This window comes from Mus musculus, chromosome 1, assembly GCF_000001635.26.
Source record: "Mus musculus strain C57BL/6J chromosome 1, GRCm38.p6 C57BL/6J".
NCBI lineage: Eukaryota > Metazoa > Chordata > Mammalia > Rodentia > Muridae > Mus > Mus musculus.
The window spans coordinates 6208294-6227593 of NC_000067.6; the positions used below are offsets into that span (position 1 = coordinate 6208294).

General features: G+C 40.7%; 1 protein-coding gene and 1 long non-coding RNA gene across 7 annotated transcripts in view; one reads left to right on the forward strand and one right to left on the reverse strand.

Annotated features, from left to right (window-relative positions):
• Positions 1-1572: 1572 nt before the first annotated feature.
• On the reverse strand, positions 1573-8319 carry 4732440D04Rik. The gene is made up of 2 exons (XR_001778783.2): positions 8263-8319; positions 1573-7107 (listed from the first exon to the last, which is right to left on the reverse strand). It is a non-coding gene; the product is annotated as an RIKEN cDNA 4732440D04 gene (long non-coding RNA).
• Positions 6341-19300, forward strand: part of Rb1cc1 (RB1-inducible coiled-coil 1) — a 61742-nt gene continuing 48782 nt past the window's right edge. For 3 of the 6 annotated variants that reach the window (XM_011238341.3, XM_011238338.3, XM_006495443.4), the window contains exon 1: positions 6341-6664. The gene's annotated coding sequence lies outside the window, so the exon portion shown is untranslated. Of the gene's footprint in view, positions 6665-15305; positions 15453-19300 lie in introns of all 6 variants that reach the window. The other 3 variants (XM_011238339.2, XM_011238340.2, NM_009826.4) reach the window with 3 other exon arrangements.

Sequence of the window (19300 nt, forward strand, 5' to 3'; positions counted from 1 at the left end):
TTATAACACTGGGGATCAAATCCAGTGCCTTACACACTACCACTAAGCTATATCCTAGGATCATTACTAACTCTAAGAAAACATCTGCAAAGAATACAATCATATACTATATTATACCTTTAAAAACAATTGTTCATAGCAAAATATGAATGATCACACTACTGTGGTCATTCAGTTTACGTGGAATAACATGTTCTAACATAGTAATAGTTTTGTGAGGTTGTTGTTGTTTAGGAAAATCAAGGCAGATGTGGTAGGAAATGCCTTTAATGCCAATATACTTAAGGGAGAAGCAGGATCTCTAAGCTTGAAGCTACTGTCTGGACATACAGAGTCCCAGGACAGCTGTGAAAGCCACACATCAACGTATTTTTCTCTTATTTTTATTTTTATTTTTTTCGAGACAGGGTTTCTCTGTATAGCCCTGGCTGTCCTGGAACTCACTCTGTAGACCAGGCTGGCCTTGAACTCAGAAATCCGCCTGCCTCTGCCTCACGAGTGCTGGGATTAAAGGCGTGCACCACCAAGGTATTTTTCAAATTGATGAAAACATTGGTATTATAGTACAGTAGGGACAGCCTTCACTATAGGTCTGAGATGTTTGTTATCTGATGTCATTCTTTGATTTTAGGTTGAAGGAAGTGAGGCATCTGTTGGGATAATACATTCTAAAATGTGTCACATATGTCACAAGACTGGAAAGTCATACTGAGGTAGGCAATGAATAGCTAGTAAGATTGTTAGCCCAAAATAATTTAGCTCTGAAGTTGCACTATCCCAGCTCTCCACAATCAGCAAGTCTCTAATCAATCCCCTACACCCTTAAAAAAAATTATTATTATGTGTAAGTACACTGTAGCTGTCTTCAGATGTACCAGAAGAGGGTGTCAGATCTCATTTCGGATGGTTGTGAACCACCATGTGGTTGCTGGGAATTGAACTCAGGACTTCAGAAGAGCAGTCAGTGCTCTTAACCGCTGAGACATCTCTCTAGCCCAATCCCCTACACCTTTACAAAGTTCTGGATTTTCTCTGGTAAAATGAGTTCACAGCACTTACCAAGTGTTTTACAGAATTGACAGGATGGGATGTAAAATGGACTATATTTAAAGCCTGAGTCCCAGAAACACAAAGTACAGAATGACGATTGGCAAGACAATAGATTTAACTAGCATTGAAGATTTCATGGCAGAAATGTGTGAAGTTTTCTCATGAATTAACCTTTGGGAAGGGATAGCTAGGGAATTAGGGATTTGACGATACTAAAGTTTGGAGAGTAGGAAGAAAGGTAAACCTGAGAACCCAGGTTTGCAGCTGATCAGTTCAACGTTTCTTTTATAGTAAGTCACCTTAAAAATATATGGGAGGTTTGTCAAGTAAGATGGTTCAGAGAGTAAATGTGCTTGCTGCTGAGCCTGACGACCTGAGCTCAATTTCTAGAACCCATGTTTGAAGGAGAGAACTGACTCCTACAAGGTGTCTTCTCATAAACAAATGTACAGATACAACTTTACTACTTGAGGATATAAGATTGAAAACAAATGCTACTAAAATAAAATGATTTCAGGAAACTAGAAAGAAGCCTTAATTTTATTATAGGTTACAAAAGATACACAGTTTAAAAGATATAGAACATACATGGTTTAAAAAATATAGAATAGGTACAAATAAGAAAAAAGTATCCCTTTGTATTTTAAGAGTTTTGATTGCTGGAGGTAGTGCCATAAGCCTTTAATCCCAGCACTCAGTAGAGGCAGGCAGATCTCTGAGTTCAAGGTCAGCCAGTCCACAGAGTTTAGTTCTACATCCAGGGCTACACAGGGAAACCCTACCTTGAAAACCCAAAGTGGAGCAAAGAAGTTTTGATAAATTCCATTACTTTTTTTTTTAAATCATACCACTACCTCATGTTTATATCATCATTTTAGATTGTTTTAGAAATAAAATCTTTTTAGAAATCTTTAGAATTTTATTTTCTAAGCTACCATGATTGAAGTTTAATATGCCTAGGAAATGAATGGCAAGATTTTAGGATCCTCATTCACAGATTTCCAGAGATAACCATAAAAATGGGAATTACAGTAGTCTGATTCCATGCCTTTGTGTGTTTGTTTGTTTGTTTTTCGAGACAGGGTTTCTCTGTATAGCCCTGGCTGTCCTTGAACTCACTTTGTAGACCAGGCTGGCCTCTGCCTCCCGAGTGCTGGGATTAAAGGTGTGCGCCACCACCATCTGGCTGATTCCATGTCTTCTAATTTTTTTCTGAAATACAATTTCAGTAGGTGTATGGTGTAGCATGATATAAATTGTTAATCAGGAAAGGAATTGATTTTTCTGTCCTGGGAGTACTAGAGTGTCTGCAGAGGCATTATCAATAGTAAGTTATTTCTCCACTAGTAAATAAGCCAAAGTATACATGGGCAGATTTGCAGCCATGAGGAGGGAGAAAGAGGGGAGGGGGAAGAAAAAGAGCACATCCAGCGAGGGTGGTGCAAAATGTATGGATTATATAGGGAAGAGTCTCTGGGGGAAGAACAGCCCAAGCTCCTAAACTAGAAAGTTCAAGGTTGGGGGCAGGGTATATCAGATAGGGACAGAGGGATGCTGGGAGAAGCTGGAGGCCAGGTCTGCTTTGGTATGTAAAATATGCACTTCAGCTCCTTGTCCTGGGGTCTGAAGACAGACAGTTATGGCTAAGAGTATCAGGTGATGGAAGCCAGAGATGTCAAAAATCAGAAAATGTGGAGCTAGAGTGGGCTCTAGACTCAGCCACCTAGAGCATTGGCTGCTCTTCCAAAGAGCATGTTCAGGTCCCAGCACCCACAGCTTTTTGTAATTCCAATGCCAGAGGATCCAGTGCCCTCTTTTGGTCTCTAAGCATGAAGCATGCACATGGTGCATGGTCGTCATACATGCAGAGAGAATATCCAAATAGAATACTAAAATACATTTTTAAAAAACATAACATCCACAGAATGGCCTGTGAATTAACTGAGCTATTCCCTGCCCTATGCCCACAAAATAGTTCTATCATTGAGAAACTTGGTTTACTTCTAAACTTTCAAGTTCATACCCTTTTAAGACCTTAATTTGAATTGATACCAAAGTAAGGGGCAGGATTGTGTAGTATGGTTATGGCCTTAGAACTCACCACCTGGTTTTACTTTTACACTCCTTTTACTAAGGAACACTAATTAGAAGTGTATTGATTGGTCTTCATAAATCAATCCCTCATTTGTAAAACTGAGGGTAAATGATAAAATCTAGATTAGTTAAGACAGCTAAGTAGAACTGTAATGTAAAATCCAAGAGACACAAATCTAAGAATACTTTCGTATTTTCAATAAAAAAGTACATTTAAAAAATCAACAATAACAAGCACTGCCAGAAGTATGAAATCGAAATATAGTATGGATCTCAAGATCTGGCTCCTGTCACAGAATCAAATGGTTTTTCAAGCTATTAGATAGTGATAAAAATCAATGGTGGGTCAATACTAGGATTGGGAGAATAAAGAATAGAAAGTATTACTGCCTCAGATGCAACTATCCTTGCAGTTTTGTTTGAATGGCCTTTGAGACATCTGAGGGCAAGAATTTTTCATAGAAACTTACTTGGCTTTAAATATTAAAATGTGTTATTAATGATATTAAATATTAACATTTAATATTTACAGAATTTATTGTATTCTATAAATGCCTCATAATTTGTGTCATTCTCTCCAGAGTCCTATGAATTTTAAAAATCCATCCAATTTAAAGATTCATCAGAGGAGAATTTAATCAAGTATAGTGTGAGATGAGTTGGTACCTAAACCCAATCCAGACAAGATATGTTGTGCTATGTTCAAGTTTTATCCATCTACAAAACAAAACCAGTGACAATCCTTAGGAAGGGAAGAGACATAATTGGATGGTTCTTGATAGAAAAATAATGAGTGCTAATACAAGGCCAGACAGAAGAAGAGGGCTTGAGCAAGTTGTAAGGTGCTGCTAACAAATGTTAGTACTGAATGCGTATCATTATTCAGGGGTGGGGTTAATATTTAAAGAAGAGCTTACAATCAGCATGTTAAACACTTAAAAGATCCAGAATTACAGACATGTCTGATAAAGACTAGAAGACGCTTAAGTTTAAGCTGAGAAAAAGAGACTTAAAAATTCAAATGATTTGTAGTACTCAGACTGCATAATTCCTCCAGTTATAAAACTAAAAAAAAAAAAAATTCACTTTAAAAATTACATTTGATTCAATTGATTGTACACACATACATGTGGAGGAACGGAGTCAGTTCTGTTCTTGGTAAAAAGCACTTTTAGTTGTTCCTTGAAAATTCACTGAAACATTGACAGATACTAAATTAAAAATTCAGTGGAAGCCAAGAATAAGTAGTCTTATACAGAAACCAACCTTCACATCACCCACAGTATATTCTAATTGAGAAGTGGGGAAAAAGAATACAGTAAATGGATAGGAGTTTACAAGCAATAGGATAGAGATAACACAAGGAGGGGGAAGGCAGAACGGCCCATGCTTTAGTAAGTTGAAATGATGTTTCTGCACTCCCCATGAAAGATCATTCTATGGTCCTTGTAAATCTGTTTGAAGTTTCATTGAGAAAAGCCCCGAAGCTTCACATAGTATTGCAGGAGTTTGTTTTTGTTTATTATGGAGAATAGAATGCTCAAGAGGATGAGGAAAAATAGCTTGTGACAGAAAACTTATGGATATGCATGATTATTAACATTTATCTATGTTGCTTAGCAAAATTCATATAACATATTTTCACTTTAGTCTTACTAAATAATTTGAGATGCATATAAACTCTAAACATTCACTTCAGAGTATAAAGTAACAGACATTTGTATTAACAGTTTCCCAGAGAAGTTTGGGCCACGTATACAACATGACAAGTGGTACTTTAACACTTGAAACTGGAGTACATTTCTGCTATTCAATGGTACTTATTAACTGTGAGGAAACACAGCTCTTTGGTGCTCTTTTTAGTGTGTGTGAACTTCAAGGAGTGGTTCTCTCCTCCCACGACGTCAGTCCTAGGATGAAACTCAGGTTGTCAGTTTTGGTAGTCAGTAGATCTCCTTACCCTCTGGGCCATCTCACCGGCCCTGATTTTCCTTTTTCTGTGTAGCCTTGGCTCCCTGAAGCTCATTCTGTAGAGCAGGCCTCAGCTTCTGAGAGAAGGGATTAAAGGTATGTGCACCACCCGGCCAGCTTTGATCTTCATTGTTCTAGCTAGACTGCAATATAGCTTACATTTGTTAATATACTAACAATTTTTCTTCTCTTTAGTCTTGCCAATTCACTACTTCCCCTGGTGCACAAAAATTGAGTGCTTGTTCTTTTTCCATTTTTGCTTTATTTGCTGGTGTAATGTACTAAAATTCCAGTTTAAAAAATACTCAATATGTATAACAGTGTGCATACAAGATTTTTCTGGGATATGGCAGAAGTGCAAAGTTAAAAACAAAGTGAGATAAGCAACAAGCTCCTTTCTAAACAACTCTTAAAACACAACTACTGTTTTTCCAGTGTCTATCACAATAAAGAACTGCAGATCTCAATCAGTTTAATACCCCTTATGTCTCATTTTGTCGGGAACCGCTAACTGTTGGCTTAGAGAGACCATTCCTAAACTTTTACCTCTATCAGATATTCCTGGGAATAGTAATTTAATACGTGTTTACGTCACATAATTGATGAGCCTGCTTGTAACAAACATCTTCTCATCAAACTCAAGTTTTGTAGTTTCAAGTCCTTGCCTAAGCCCGAATACAAATGTAATGTTCTCATAAGCTGACATTCTCTTCTCTAATCTTGATGCTGTTGACCTATTATCGACCTCAGTATTGTTCGGTCGTGCCGCTTACAGTACAGTCCACTTTGCTTCGGTTCCTCTTCTGGACGTGCTCTTTACTTACCTGGTCTGACTCTGGGCCGCCCCACCCTTGCAAAGATGCCAGGCATACTTTCCGAGTAGCCTGCCATTCTGGCAGTCCCGGTACGAGTGGCCCAGGTGACAGTCGGCTGATTTCGGGGCAGCAGATGAGGGCCCCAGATCTGTGCTGGTGCTCACTCGTCAGCCTCCGGTTCCCCTGTTGGGGCTGCCCCAGGTTTGGCGAGGTCGGTCTGCCGCGGCCAGAAGGTCACGCTCACCTTGGGGCCGTCCAAGGCAAGCACCGAAATACCTTCCAGGGTCAGGGAAGGACAGACAAGTTGCCAGCCAGGGACTACGCTCGCCGACCGAGCCGCGCCCGTCCGGCCAGCCCAGCGACTTCCGGATCTGCGCAGACACCTGAGTCACCCCTCCCCCGGCTGGCTGTTTCCCGGCGTGCTCTGCGGCGGAAAGGCCGAGTCGACAATAACAAACCCCACGGCGGCCGCGACCCAGCCCTGCCAAGCTCTCAGTGCCTCGGCCGGCGGACTCGGGTCCCCGCGCGGAGCCGAGGGGCCGGAGCAGCGGCTGCGCCCGACTCCCATCCTTCCGGGCCTCGCCGGGTACTCGGCGGCTGGGCGCCGACGGTTGTGTCGGTTGGCGGCGCCGCAGGGGCGGTTGATAGCCGCCGCCGAGGCCAGGGCGGCGGCAGAAGATGGTGCGGAGGGCCGCCGGCTGTGTTGCTGCCGCGGGCGGAGGAGGCGCTGCCGGGTAAGTGCCGCCCCTGCTCCCATCTGGCGGCGGGCTTGGCCCGGCCGCTCAGCACCTGACGGGTTCGCCGGAGCGTCTGGCGGCGCCGGCTCGGAGGGTCGCCGCGGCAGTCCTACGGGGACCCTGAGGCCCGCTGGCCGCTGACAGGATCGCGGGAGCGGCAGGACGCCGGTGCTCACCCGAGGCCTGAATCGCGGCCTCCGTCTCCAGGGCTCGGTGCACTGGAGTGTCGGGCTCGGGAAACCGGAGAGGGTTTGGGCCAGGGCCGGAGTGCCCTGACGGGAGGAACCTAGAGGTGATGCCTTTGTCCCGACCCCGGAGTGCAAGCATCGGTGTAAAGTTACTCCTTGGAATGACTCAGCCTCGCTCGCCCCGCAGATGGATTTGGGGTGGGGGCTTATGGGAGTACCAAAACTTGGTACAAATGACAGCTTTCGAACGTGCTGTCAGTACTTTCTCTACAGAGTGGTGGATGTGCTATGGTGACTGTTTATGGTTTCGTAATCCTGTCCCTTCCGTCATGAGTCTTTAAAATGTGATCATTCCATGAACTGGTACATAGGACTGATGCCACGGAACACTCGTGGACTCACTTATTGATAGAGTCCCTGCAAGACATTCAGTTGGGTGCGGATGTTGACAAGTCTATTATGAGCGTTAAAATTTATACATTTTGCTAACCATTTTCTGTAAAGAATTGGTGAGACTTACTTATCTGAGGGTTTGCAAAGCTAGCAAGCAGTTTAGAAGCAGCCTAAAAATGAACCAATCTGTGTTCCTAGTCAAATGTTGGTACTGTATTTCAGTAGGTGGTTTTTCTTTTTGGGGGAGGGGATCTATAAATGGACTTGTTATGTGTGAAATATTTTATTTAGTCTTATTACCAAATACAACGCAAATCATCGCTTTCCAATTAAGTTTTTGTTATGTTTTTTAGCATTTATATCTGTTTTAAACGTTAGCCAAGGCTTAGAAGGTAGCTGCTATATTCATCTCAACATTCCAGGAGGCTGAGACAGAAAGATGGCTTTAAGTTATTTGAGTTACTCAGTAAGTTAAGGTGGTCTTGGGAATCATAGCGAGAACATGTCTTGAAAAAAGAAAAACAAAATAAATGGTATTTACATAGTTATGCCATGGGTGTGTCAGGCCCATAATGTAGCATTTACATTGATAAATCTTATTAATGTAATTGGTTAGTGGACTTAGGCAAAATTTAAAAATTTTGTTTTATTTTGAGTTAGGGAAGACAATGAAGCAGCCCTCTGCCTGGAGAGAAGAGGGTTCTCTTGGGGTGGGGGGAGATGGAGGGAACAGGCAGCACTCTTTATGGCAAACATCAGGGTTTGAATGCACAGCAGATTGACTTTACACATAGATCTGTAAAAGCCAAAGGACAAAAGATGAAAGGACTGGTGTCTCCCCCAGTTGTTTTTGTTTATTTGTTTTGTTTCTTGCCTTGTTAGTGTGTACTGCTAGGACTAAAACTCAGTTTCCAGCATGCTCTGTAAGGTGTAATATCCCTGAGCCACTGTTAGACCTGAGAGGAAAATGTTTCAACGACTACCTGATTAAGAGAGCTTTGCTTAGAGGTGTACATTGTAGTTGAGGTTGACCTTCAGCTCTTGGCCCCCTTTTGCCAAGACTTGACACATCTCAGAGTAAGCTGTGGTAAGTATTCATTAGTGATGCCTTGGTAATTAATTATTCAGCAGCAGGCAAACTCCAGTCTCTTATCATTCAGAAGAAAAGTGAGAACATAAGTGAACATAGAAGCAAGCCAAGATTAAGAAGTGTGTGTCTCTATTGGAGGGTGGGTTTGAAATTTTGGATAAGGTGTCTTATTGTCTTGAGAATTTAAGAAGCTATGTCTACTTGACAAAAGGACCCATTTGGAGGTATGAGAGAGAGAAGAAATAAAAAATATGGAAGGCTCTGATTAAAGGCATATTCCATGAGAGGTTACTGAAGATAGAATGCCAGGATTGAGGGGTAGTAGTAGGAAGAGGCATTCTGTAGACATTCAAGTTTTTTTGTTTGTTTGGTTTTTGTTTTTTGCTTTTTTTTTTTTTTTCTCGAGTCAGGGTTTCTCTGTGGCTGTCCTGGAACTCACTCTGTAGACCAGGCTGTCCTCGAACTCAGAAATCCGCCTGCCTCCCAAGTGCTGGGATTAAAGGCGTGCGCCACTATGCCCGGCTAACATTCAAGTTTTATGCATAGTAATTTTTTTTGGTTTTTTTTTTTTGTTTGTTTGTTTGTTTTTCAAGACAGGGTTTCTCTGTATGGCCCCGGCTGTCCTGGAACTCACTTTGTAGACCAGGGTGGCCTTGAACTCAGAAATCCACCTGCCTCTGCCTCGAGTGCTGGGATTATAGGCGTGTGCCACCACACCGAGCTGTAGTTTTTTTTTTTTGTTTTTTTTTAAAATGGCTCATGGACCCTGCATGTGTAAAGGCACAGAGTTGAGTGTCAGTCGATATAGCAAGTCTGGGAAACAGTTGAACTCGAATCTGTTCCTCACATGTTGATTGATCTTACAAAGTACACCTGTAAATAACACTGAACTAGAGTAACATATATCTCATATGTGTGTGTTTAGATAACCCTTGGGCATTTTAAAGAAGGAAAAATGACCAATATCAATTGCTGGTTTAGAAAGGAGGTTAGAGAAGCAGATTGTGGCATGTTGGGTTATGCAATGTACTTTTTAGATAAAATCATAGTACTTAGCACATTTCTCTAGAATTCTTTTTGCATTATGGACCTAGGAAGCGTAGTTTGCTTATCATAAAACTGATTATTGTCTAAGGTCCTAAAAGCATTACTTTTCCTTTTTACCCTTCTGTTAAGTTTAGTGAGTCTGCAAGTGTGTGCAGAACTTGAGTGGTCATAAGGAGACTTAGTAGTTTCAGCTTTCTCAGATGTTTAATGAGTGCCCTTAAGATTACTGATTTTTGCTGGATTTAATTCTAATATTATTGACTTGTAATTATGAAAACAAAAACGTAGTGATCTGTTTTCATTGTTTGAGACATCAGTTTTTCCTTCACTATCCATATAAAAATTGGTCAGTAGCTGCCCAAAGAATATGTATCCAGATTATAATTCACTACTATTCTGTTCTTCCCATAGCCTTTGGTGACAGCAAATGACATTTGATACTGCCCTGTGTTTATAGTCTTGGTCTGATAGAGTAAAAGCTAATTCAGTATTATAGGTAATTTGGGTTTTGTTTCATAGTTAATATACACTGTAAAGTAAAATATACAATTAGAAAATGTTCTCTAAAGTCATGGATTTTATATAGTTTTGATGAATTAGATATGATGCCAGAATGTTAGTGCCGTAGTGTAAAATTATTTTTATATTATGCAGTTCAGGTAAGATACATGATAGTATGTATGGCATTATGGTGGAAACAAAACTGAATATCATTACTTGTTCTTTAATCTTCACAAGTACTGTGGCAAATTGACTCATAAAATAAATGTAATCTTTAAATATTTGGGGGCTTGAAATGTATCAGCAGTTAAGAGCACTCACTTCTCCAGAGGACCCCAGTTCAGTTCCAGCACTCACTTTATATTGCTCACCACCTGCTGTAAGTCCAGCTCTAGAGAGATCCAACACCATCTGTAGAACGAAGGAGAGAGACAGTCACAAACCGAGACTTTTTTTGGGGGGGGGTATTTTCCTTATTTACATTTCAAATGTTATCACCTTTCCCAGTTCCTCCCCTTTCTGGAAACACCCTATCCCATCCTCCCTTCTATGTGGGTGTTCATCCACCCACTCCCACCTCCCTTGCCCTCTGGGGCATCTATCAAGCCTTCATAGGACCAAGGGACCTCTCCTCCCACTGATGCATGACAAGCCACCTTCTGCTACATATGCAGGAGGAGCCATGTGTACTCCTTTGTTGATGCTTATTCTCTGGGAGCTCGGGGGTCTAGCTGGTTGATAATGTTGTGCTTCCTATAGGGTTGCAAACCCCTTCAACTCCTCCAGGCCGTTTTCTGACTCTTCTATTAGGGACCCCAAGCCCAGTTCAAAGGTTGGCTGTGAGCATCTGCCTCTGTATTTGTAAGGAGGCTCTAACAAGGCTTCTCAGGCGACAGTCATCAGACAGACACTCTTAACTATGTAGACCTGGCTGACCTCAGTATTATAAAACCAGATTATTGTGTATATGAATGTGCCTACTCTACTACTGAATTCCATTTCTGATTTAAAAGTATTTCTGTTCTGTTTTGGTTACAAGCATGTTATATTAGTTATCTCCGTGTAATGCTTACCTGAGCATGCTTACCTAGTGTCAGAGAAGGCAAACACTTAAGATATGAACCTTTATGAAACAGATTTTCTTTGTGAAGAAGATGGCAGTCCTACTGTTTTCTCCTGGTAGCTGTATATGGGGTGATCTAATTTGCAGAGGCTGACACCCAGTTGTTGGTCTGGGCCACCTAAAAGGTGGTACACCTGATTTGCAGAGACTGACACCCAGTTCGTTTTTTGGTTTGTTTGTTTGTTTAGATTTATTTATTTTATGTATATGAGTACACTGTAGCTGTATAGATGGTTGTAGCCTTCATGTGGTTGTTGGGAATTGAATTTAGCACTTTGGCTTGCTCAGTGCCTACTTGCTCTGGCCCAAAGATTTATTTATTATTATAAATAAGTACACTGTAGCTGTCTTCAGATGCACAGGAAGAGGACATCAGATCTCATTATAGATTGTTGTAAAACCCCATGTTGTTGCTGGGATTTGAACTCAGGACCTTCGGAATAACAGTCAGTGTTCTTACCCTTTGAGCCACCTCACCAGCCCTGACACCCAGTTCTTGGTCTGGGCAACCCATATGGCCTTTGTGGTGAATGTTATTTTCATTGATGCAGAAACCAGTCATCATCACTCAGAGTGGTAGAATTGCTAAGAACTGCAGTTTGCAGAATTAGAAATGAGATAAAATTACTTCAAATTGCTTTTCTCCATGAGGCCTTTAGTTTGCTTTCTTTAGTAACTTCCAGATCTTGTGCTCTATTAAACTTGAAAACAACTTGAAAGTATTTATATTCCTAGCACCCAGTACCACGCCTGGATTATTTAGATCTCCCCCATTCCTACCCCCACCCCATGTATTCGGAGTCTGAGTGTTTACTTTGAAAATCTTGAAAACCTTGAAATGTAAGAAAGCCAATTCTGAGGTTTTCGTAATTTAGAAAGTTGGTGGTAAGGCTAGAGGGATGGGCCTTATTATCACAGTGGTAATTTTTCAAGAGGAATTTTAAAATTACCTCAGTTGAAAAGTTGGCTGGACATTAAAATAATTTTGAAACAAATTCTCACTATGAAGCTTTGGCTGGTTTGGAACTTGTTACGTAGACCAGTCTGGCCTCCATCTCTGGGATTTTACTACCTCTACATCCTTGGTGCTGGGATTAAAGGTGTGCAGGTGTGTACTGCCATACCTGACAAAGCAAGATGAATTTTTTTCTGAGATGATTTCTGATTATTTTGTATAAACATGGAAGTTAAACATCACCCATATATTCTGTATAAATGTAATGGGATCATTTTTAATTTAAAAATTTTTGTTTTAGATTGTTTTATATGGCATTGGATACCCTGGAATTGGAGTTGTGGAGAGTTAGGAATTGCCATATGGATGTTGGAAACATTGAAAGAACAAGTGTTCTTAGCAGCTAAGCCATCTATCCACCTCTTCCCTCCATCGTTTATAGCCAACTAAATGGGAAGGACCACCTAAATTCCTGGGCTACACACCCAGCTCAGAAATAATGTTAGGACCATATTTGGACTTTAAAAATTTAGATAAGCAGAGATTGGAGGAGCAATTTTTTACCTGGCCTAGAAATGCAAAGGGTTGGTATAGTTTTCTTCATGTGTGGGAGCCTTGGATGATACTTCTGGAAAAAGGAACCGGGGTGAATTATGAAGCTATTAAACATTGAAGCTTAATACCCACCACTTTTAGTGATTTTATTTTAAATACACTCCAGGACACTGTAAAGGATTCTAATGTACATTATTGCTCTCCTCCTTACCAACTCTGTAAATGTATCATTTTCAGTTTGAAGATCATAAACTGAGATGTTAAGGTATTGAGTCCCAGTGAAGTAGATAGAATCTTAGATAGGGATAAATCTTGTTCCAAACCCTGCCTTTCTAGGTGAATTATGTGCCAGAGTTGTCAAGCTCATATATGTATTGGGGTTGCCAACTTGTTTTGGTTTTGTTTTGTTTTTCGAGATAGGGTTTCTCTGTGTAGCCCTGGCTGTCCTGGAACTCACTCTGTAGAGGCTGACCTCGAATCTACCTGCCTCTGTCTCCCAAGTGCTGGGATCAAAGGCGTGCACTACCACGCAGGCCCGGCTGGGGTTGCCAACTAAAGGAAGTAAGTGGGATCATGTAGGTTGCCTTCTCTGGAATTGTCTTTACTTATTTTGCAGAAAGACTCAGTGAAAAGGAAGAAAAACCTGCCTTGAAGAAAGCAGGGTTTAGCTAACATTATAGTACATGAATGGTAGCTGCAGAGAAGCCAGGGAAAGACAATGAGAAGCAGAATTTGAGGCCACCTGGTAGGAATGTTGAAGGAGTGGAATAGAAAGGTAAAAGAGAATTTGCAGTCTAAAGGTTCTGCCATGACGTCCTAAAAGAAACAATGGACAGAATTAAACAGAAATGAGTTTGGATACCAGGAGAATGATAGTTTTGTCTACAATAAAATGAAAGTAAAGATTTAAAGGAAAAGCAGCAAATTGAAAATTGGACTTTTTGGCTGAGTATGGAGTTCAGCAGTTTATGTGTCTTGGTTTTTTTCTTTTTCTTTGTTTTAGACAGGGTCTCATGTAGCTCAGCTTGGCCTTAAACTCACTGAGAATAACCTTGAAGTTATGATCAATCATCTTGTCTCCAGTTCCCAAGTGTTATGGTTACTGGGGTATGCCGCACCTGGCTTCTACAATGTTTGGGAGTGAACCCAGAAATTTCTCTATACTCACCTGGCCAAGCTCTTTACACAGTCAGCCTTTTGAAGGCAGTTACACTGTGATGCTCAGGTGTACTTCTGTGTCTCTACCAATGAGCATACAAGTCCTGAATCTACATGGTGTAATGTTCACCTGACATACAGCCTCCTATGAGTTTTAATCTACTACAGTGTAAATGTTTGTAAACAGTTCCTAGAATGAACTGCTGAGGGAATTATAACTGGAAGACTATATATAGTAATAGCACACTTGCTTGCCTACTAATTTTTATCTCTAGTTCTAAACTTTTAGTACTGTTACCTGAGGTCAAAGTTCAAGTATGTACCAACATACCTGCTCATCTTTTATAAAAACTTATTTTTATTTTGTGTATAGGTGTTTTGCCTGCATTATTACAAACATGCCAGGTGCCTTCAGAGGGGAGAAGCTGTGTCAGATCCCCTTGGAGTCACAGATGGCTCTGAGCCTTATTGTGGGTGCTAAGAATCACCTGAGTATCCTCTAGAGACGTAACAAGTGCTCTTAACTGATGAGCCATCTCTTCTGCACCCCAACTCCTAGTTATTGACCACCTGCCTAAGTCCTGTCATTAGTTTCTAGTCAATAACACAAAATTATATTTCACTGAGAAAACACTAGAGAGAAATACCAAAACATGTCAGTCATGCTTATCCTAGTGAATTTTAGAATTTCAATTGGAGGAGAGAAAAGTTTTTTTTTTTTTTTTTTTTTTTTCTCCAAAAGATAGTACTAGGATGATGTAGCACCTGTGTGACCCCAGCATACAGGAATTCAAATATCCTGGAGTATGTGGATGGCCTGAACTATGCAGCCAAATCTTATCTCAAAACAAAAACAAAAAAACAAAAAAGCCAGGCGTGGTGGCACACGCCTTTAATCCCAGCACTTGGGAGGCAGAGGCAGGTGGATTTCTGAGTTTGAGGCCAGCCTGGTCTACAGAGTGAGTTCCAAGACAGCCAGGGCTACACAGAGAAACCCTGTCTTGAAAAACCAAAAAACAAAAATATCAGGATGTGCATACTAAACTTAAAAATGAGAACTACTAAGGTGGCACAAGACACTGTTTTAGCATTCAGATTGCCACTAACTATTATGTGTTGAAAAGGTAACAAACAATGCACATTGGCTTTTTCCCTCATTCTTGTTCCTTCCCCTTTCTTATCTTTTTTCTCTTGAGACCAAAAAAAAAAAGTCAGTCTCATGTACTCCAGGAAGACTGACTTGGAACCCCTAATCCTCCTGTCTTTGCGGTCTGTACCACCCGCCATACCTATTCTACTGGCAGCAATGTAAGTTTAACTCTTAAAGAGACTTAACCTGCACTGTGTACTAAAAATGCACAAAGAACTGCTTGTCTGTTTTAGAGTCTCAGGGTAGTCAGTCTCAAATTCAATTGACCCCCCTGACTCTGTCTTCTAAGGATGCTATTAAGTGTATGCTCGTACACCTGCTGCTTGATTTATTTTTTTGGGGGGGTGATTGTTTGCTTGCTTGATGAGATAGGGTCTCTATGTAGCCCTAGCTGTCCTGAAATTCACTACGTTGTTCTGTTTCACCTTGTCTCCCCTAAATGGTCACTCATATTTACTCCTTTAATTTTTATCTTTAGGGAGACAGAAGAATAAAAACAGATGACTCAGAAAACCTATAGTCAAGCTCTGCCCTACTATATGACCTTGATTGGATTCATCTACCAGTTCTTTGATTTGATAAGTAAAGACCTATTTCCCAAGAAATAATCTTCATATGGAGCAATGTCCGTATCAATTCAGACCTATCTCATACTCAGAAATAGTACTCGCTAATGTAAAATCTTTCCAACTGCAAATCCCATTGTTCAAACATGTCTAAATGTATTCTTCTTTTCCCTTGTTTTGGGGATTGAGTCCATGGGAACATTTCCCCAAGAATAAAGAAAAAAAATGACTTTTTTTAATGCTAGTTCTGAAAATTAAATGCAACAAACAAGTTTAGTTCATAGAAGCAACTCATGGAATTAAGGATTTTTACATAAATTAAGGGCAGATGTAAAAAATGAATAATGAGCAATCCCAAAGTTACAAGTTAATAGTTTAGTTTCGTGTGTGTGTGTTGAGGTCAGAGGATGCCATCCTCTCTCACCATGCGGTCAGCTACTATAGGTGGTGCATTTACTTCCTGAGCTGTCTTGCCAGGCTGCAGTTGTTTTAGGAGTTAGTTGTGCTCAGTGAGGATACTGAGTTTCTAATTGGAGTTGGTTTTATGTATGCAGATTTCTGGTTTTGGTTAATTGAAGCGTTTGTTGTGGGCTTACAGTTTGAGTGGGTGAGACCATAACAGAGAGCATGACAGCAGGCAGCCATGCATGGCACCAGAATTTTACATTCTAGTGTACAAGCCTGAGGGAGAAAGTTGCCATTTTTAAAAATCATGCCTTCTTTGTGTGTATTCTTGTCTTTTCCTTCTTAGGATAACATTTGCATACGTCCTTTCTTGATATTTAGTCATTTTGTATGTTGAGGTCTTTTTTTTTTTTTAAAGGATTTTTAAAAAAGATTTTTATTCATTTATTATTAGAAGTAAGACACTGTAGCTGTCTTCAGATGCACCAGAAGAAGGCGTCAGATTCCATTACGGGTGGTTGTGAGCCACCATGTGGTTGCTGGGATTTGAACTCAGGACCTTTGGAAGAGCAGTCAGTGTTGAGCCATCTCACCTGCCCCCGAGATCTTTTTTTATATAAATTTTTAAAAAAGATTTATTTCTGTATTGTATATAAGTACACTGTAGCTGTCTTCAGACACACCAAGAAGGGCATCAGATCTCATTGCAAATGGTGCTGAGTCCTGTGCACATTAAGAGGTTCTAAGCATATGTGATTGGGATATTATTTTGCTTTAGACTTTTAAATTCAGCAACTTTTAATACCCCCCTTAGAAACCACAATGTTGAATGTTCAGTGAGTTTACCCAATTCTAAAGTTAGAAAAGGCTCTGAAGACTGCCTCTACCCTGGAGACAGACTGCAAGCATAGTGATTCGCAGACCCTCACCTCAAACTCCTGATGAGCACCTTTTGTGGAATAGCTCACAAACTTAGAAAAGCACTGTACTTAACTACAACTTTTATGCAAATTAAAATCAGGCTGTTGCTTATAGAGTTGAAACCCTACAGCTTCCGAAGTCGGCCTGCTCACTTTAGTCAAAGCATCATACCTTTCCTTTTTCTGTCATGCTTTGAGCATGTTCTCCCTAGCATTTTGGAGTTCACTTTTCTAAAGCTTCCTACTTGGTTCCATGGCTCCTTGTCTGCCTTGAAGCTGACTTCCATGCTCGGTTAGCTTAAATGGCATAGCCTTTTTCTTTCCTTCCTCTTCCAAGCAGCTACTGACATTTACTTGCTACTGTGAGATTTTTTTTTTTTCTTTTCAAAAAAAAAAAAAAAAAAAAGAGGGGTAAGTAGAATTTAGAATTTGGAAAGGATCCAAATTTGGAGCCTGGGACTGTTCTCTTACTGTCATCTTCAGGCTGTAATACTTTCTGGTGTCAGGAGGTCTTTAGTTCCTTTCGTCATTAGTTATTTGAAGCCCATTAGATGTCAAATCCCTGGGGCCTAGAGATTATTTGATAGATGGTGAAGACAGAAAGCAGACCTTTCAGAAGAGGATGGTTCTTCACCACAAAGGTGCACAAAGCTGTTTTGCTGCCTTGCTTTTACTGATGCTATGAAAAATACATATCCTGCAAAGGGCTATAGTCAGTGTTGATACTAACATTTCCAGATTAATCTCCCCCATACCCCTGTAGTTGAACTAGGACATCGGCAAGCATTCTACTACTGAGCTGTTCCTCTGAAAATGTTTTATTTTGTTTTGTTTTTAAATAGTACTAGATATTGAATATAAGACCTGGCTGTGCTGGAATTGCAAGTGTGTAAGTGCCAACTTTCCTAGTTGCAGCTGCTGTTTGGTTGAAATTATGTAGCAAACTGACTTGGGTTCAGCCCCTGGAATTTTTATTTGTTGTATTTCTAACTCCAAGCAGGCTAAGTGCCTTCTGAATCTTCATTTGCAAATAGAAAACAGCAGTACTATTACCTTACATGTTGTGATAAATGACGCAGTGTATATAAAGCTATTTAGTATACTGATTGTAACAGGCTTGGTGAGAACAGTGACTGCTAACTTTCTGTACCATGCATGTTCTTGGATGTGACAACAAATACAGGTGGAGCCTTATTATGTGTCTTGGTTTCTCTGTTGTTCTTGGGCAGGACTTTGTTAGCTGCCGTTATTTGGTGTGAGGAGAATGAGGGTGCAAATTCAAGAGGGAGCTTCTGAGTGAAGCTGCCAATCTTGGAACTCACAGTAGTGATCCTAAGTGACTCCTCACAGCTGCCAGTCAGTGGATGAAAGCACAGGCTTCCATAGCTAAGGAGCTCAGGGATGCTTCTCAATAGATCTTTAGTAGCTTCTAGACTTGAGCTAAGTAGCAAATGTGGTACACAGACATACCCCTACCTCATTTTATACGTGTGTGTGTGTGTGTGTGTGTGTGTGTGTGTGTGTGTAGCCTTGCCTAATCTTTAAGATGGCCCTAACAGTGGAGTTTTTTTTGTTTTTGTTTTTTTTTTTCCTCTAATGATTGAAGTTCACAGTAGTTTAGAGGCTATGTTTATCCTGGTCACTGCATACTTATACTCTAATATAGTGCTTGATGTATTTAGTGGGTGTCTTAGTAACTTTTTGTTTGTTTGTTTGTTTTTTTGCTGTGAAGAGAGACCATGACTAAGGCAACTTTTATAAAGGAAAACATTTCATTGGGGCTGACATATAGTATCAGAAGATTAGTCCATTATCATGACGGGAAGCATGGAGGCTTGCAGGCAGACATGGTGCGGGGAGCCCAGATTTCTATATCTTAATCTGTGGGCAGCAGAAGGAGACTGCCACGCAGGTTATAGCTTGATCATAGGAGACCTCTAAGCCCACCCCACCACAGGAACACACTTCCTCCACCTAGACCACATCTAATCCAACAAGGCCACACCTCCCAATAGTGCCAGTCCCTGTGGGCCAAGCATTCAGACACAAGCAACTATAGGGGCCAAACCACTAGATTAGGGACTCTGTGAATGAGTCTTATTGGCAGTCAAAGATGGTATGAAATATAAAGAAGTGAATTATTACAGGGGAGGATATGATAGTGTAAATGGATATATGGCCTGAGGAATGTGGGTTGGTAAAGGCAGCAAGTTTGTAATATATATACTCCAGTAACTGAAATATTGGAATGTTCAAGGCAGGACTAGTGATGTGTCTCGGTAATCCCAGTGCTTGGAGCATGAGGCAAGTTTAAGGCTAGTTTGGACTGAGTAATGAGACTATTTCTCAACATCAAACCAACAAAAATTGAGTGTTTTGATGTAGCAGTTTTACTTTTTTTGTTGTTTGTTTGTTTTTCGAGACAGGGTTTCTCTATATCCCTGGCTATCCTGGAACACACTTTGTAGACCAGGCTGGCCTCAAACTCAGAAACCCACCTGCCTCTGCCTCCCAAGTGCTGGGATTAAAGGCGTACACCACCACCGCCCGGTGTAGTTTTACTTCTTAAAAATTAATCTTTT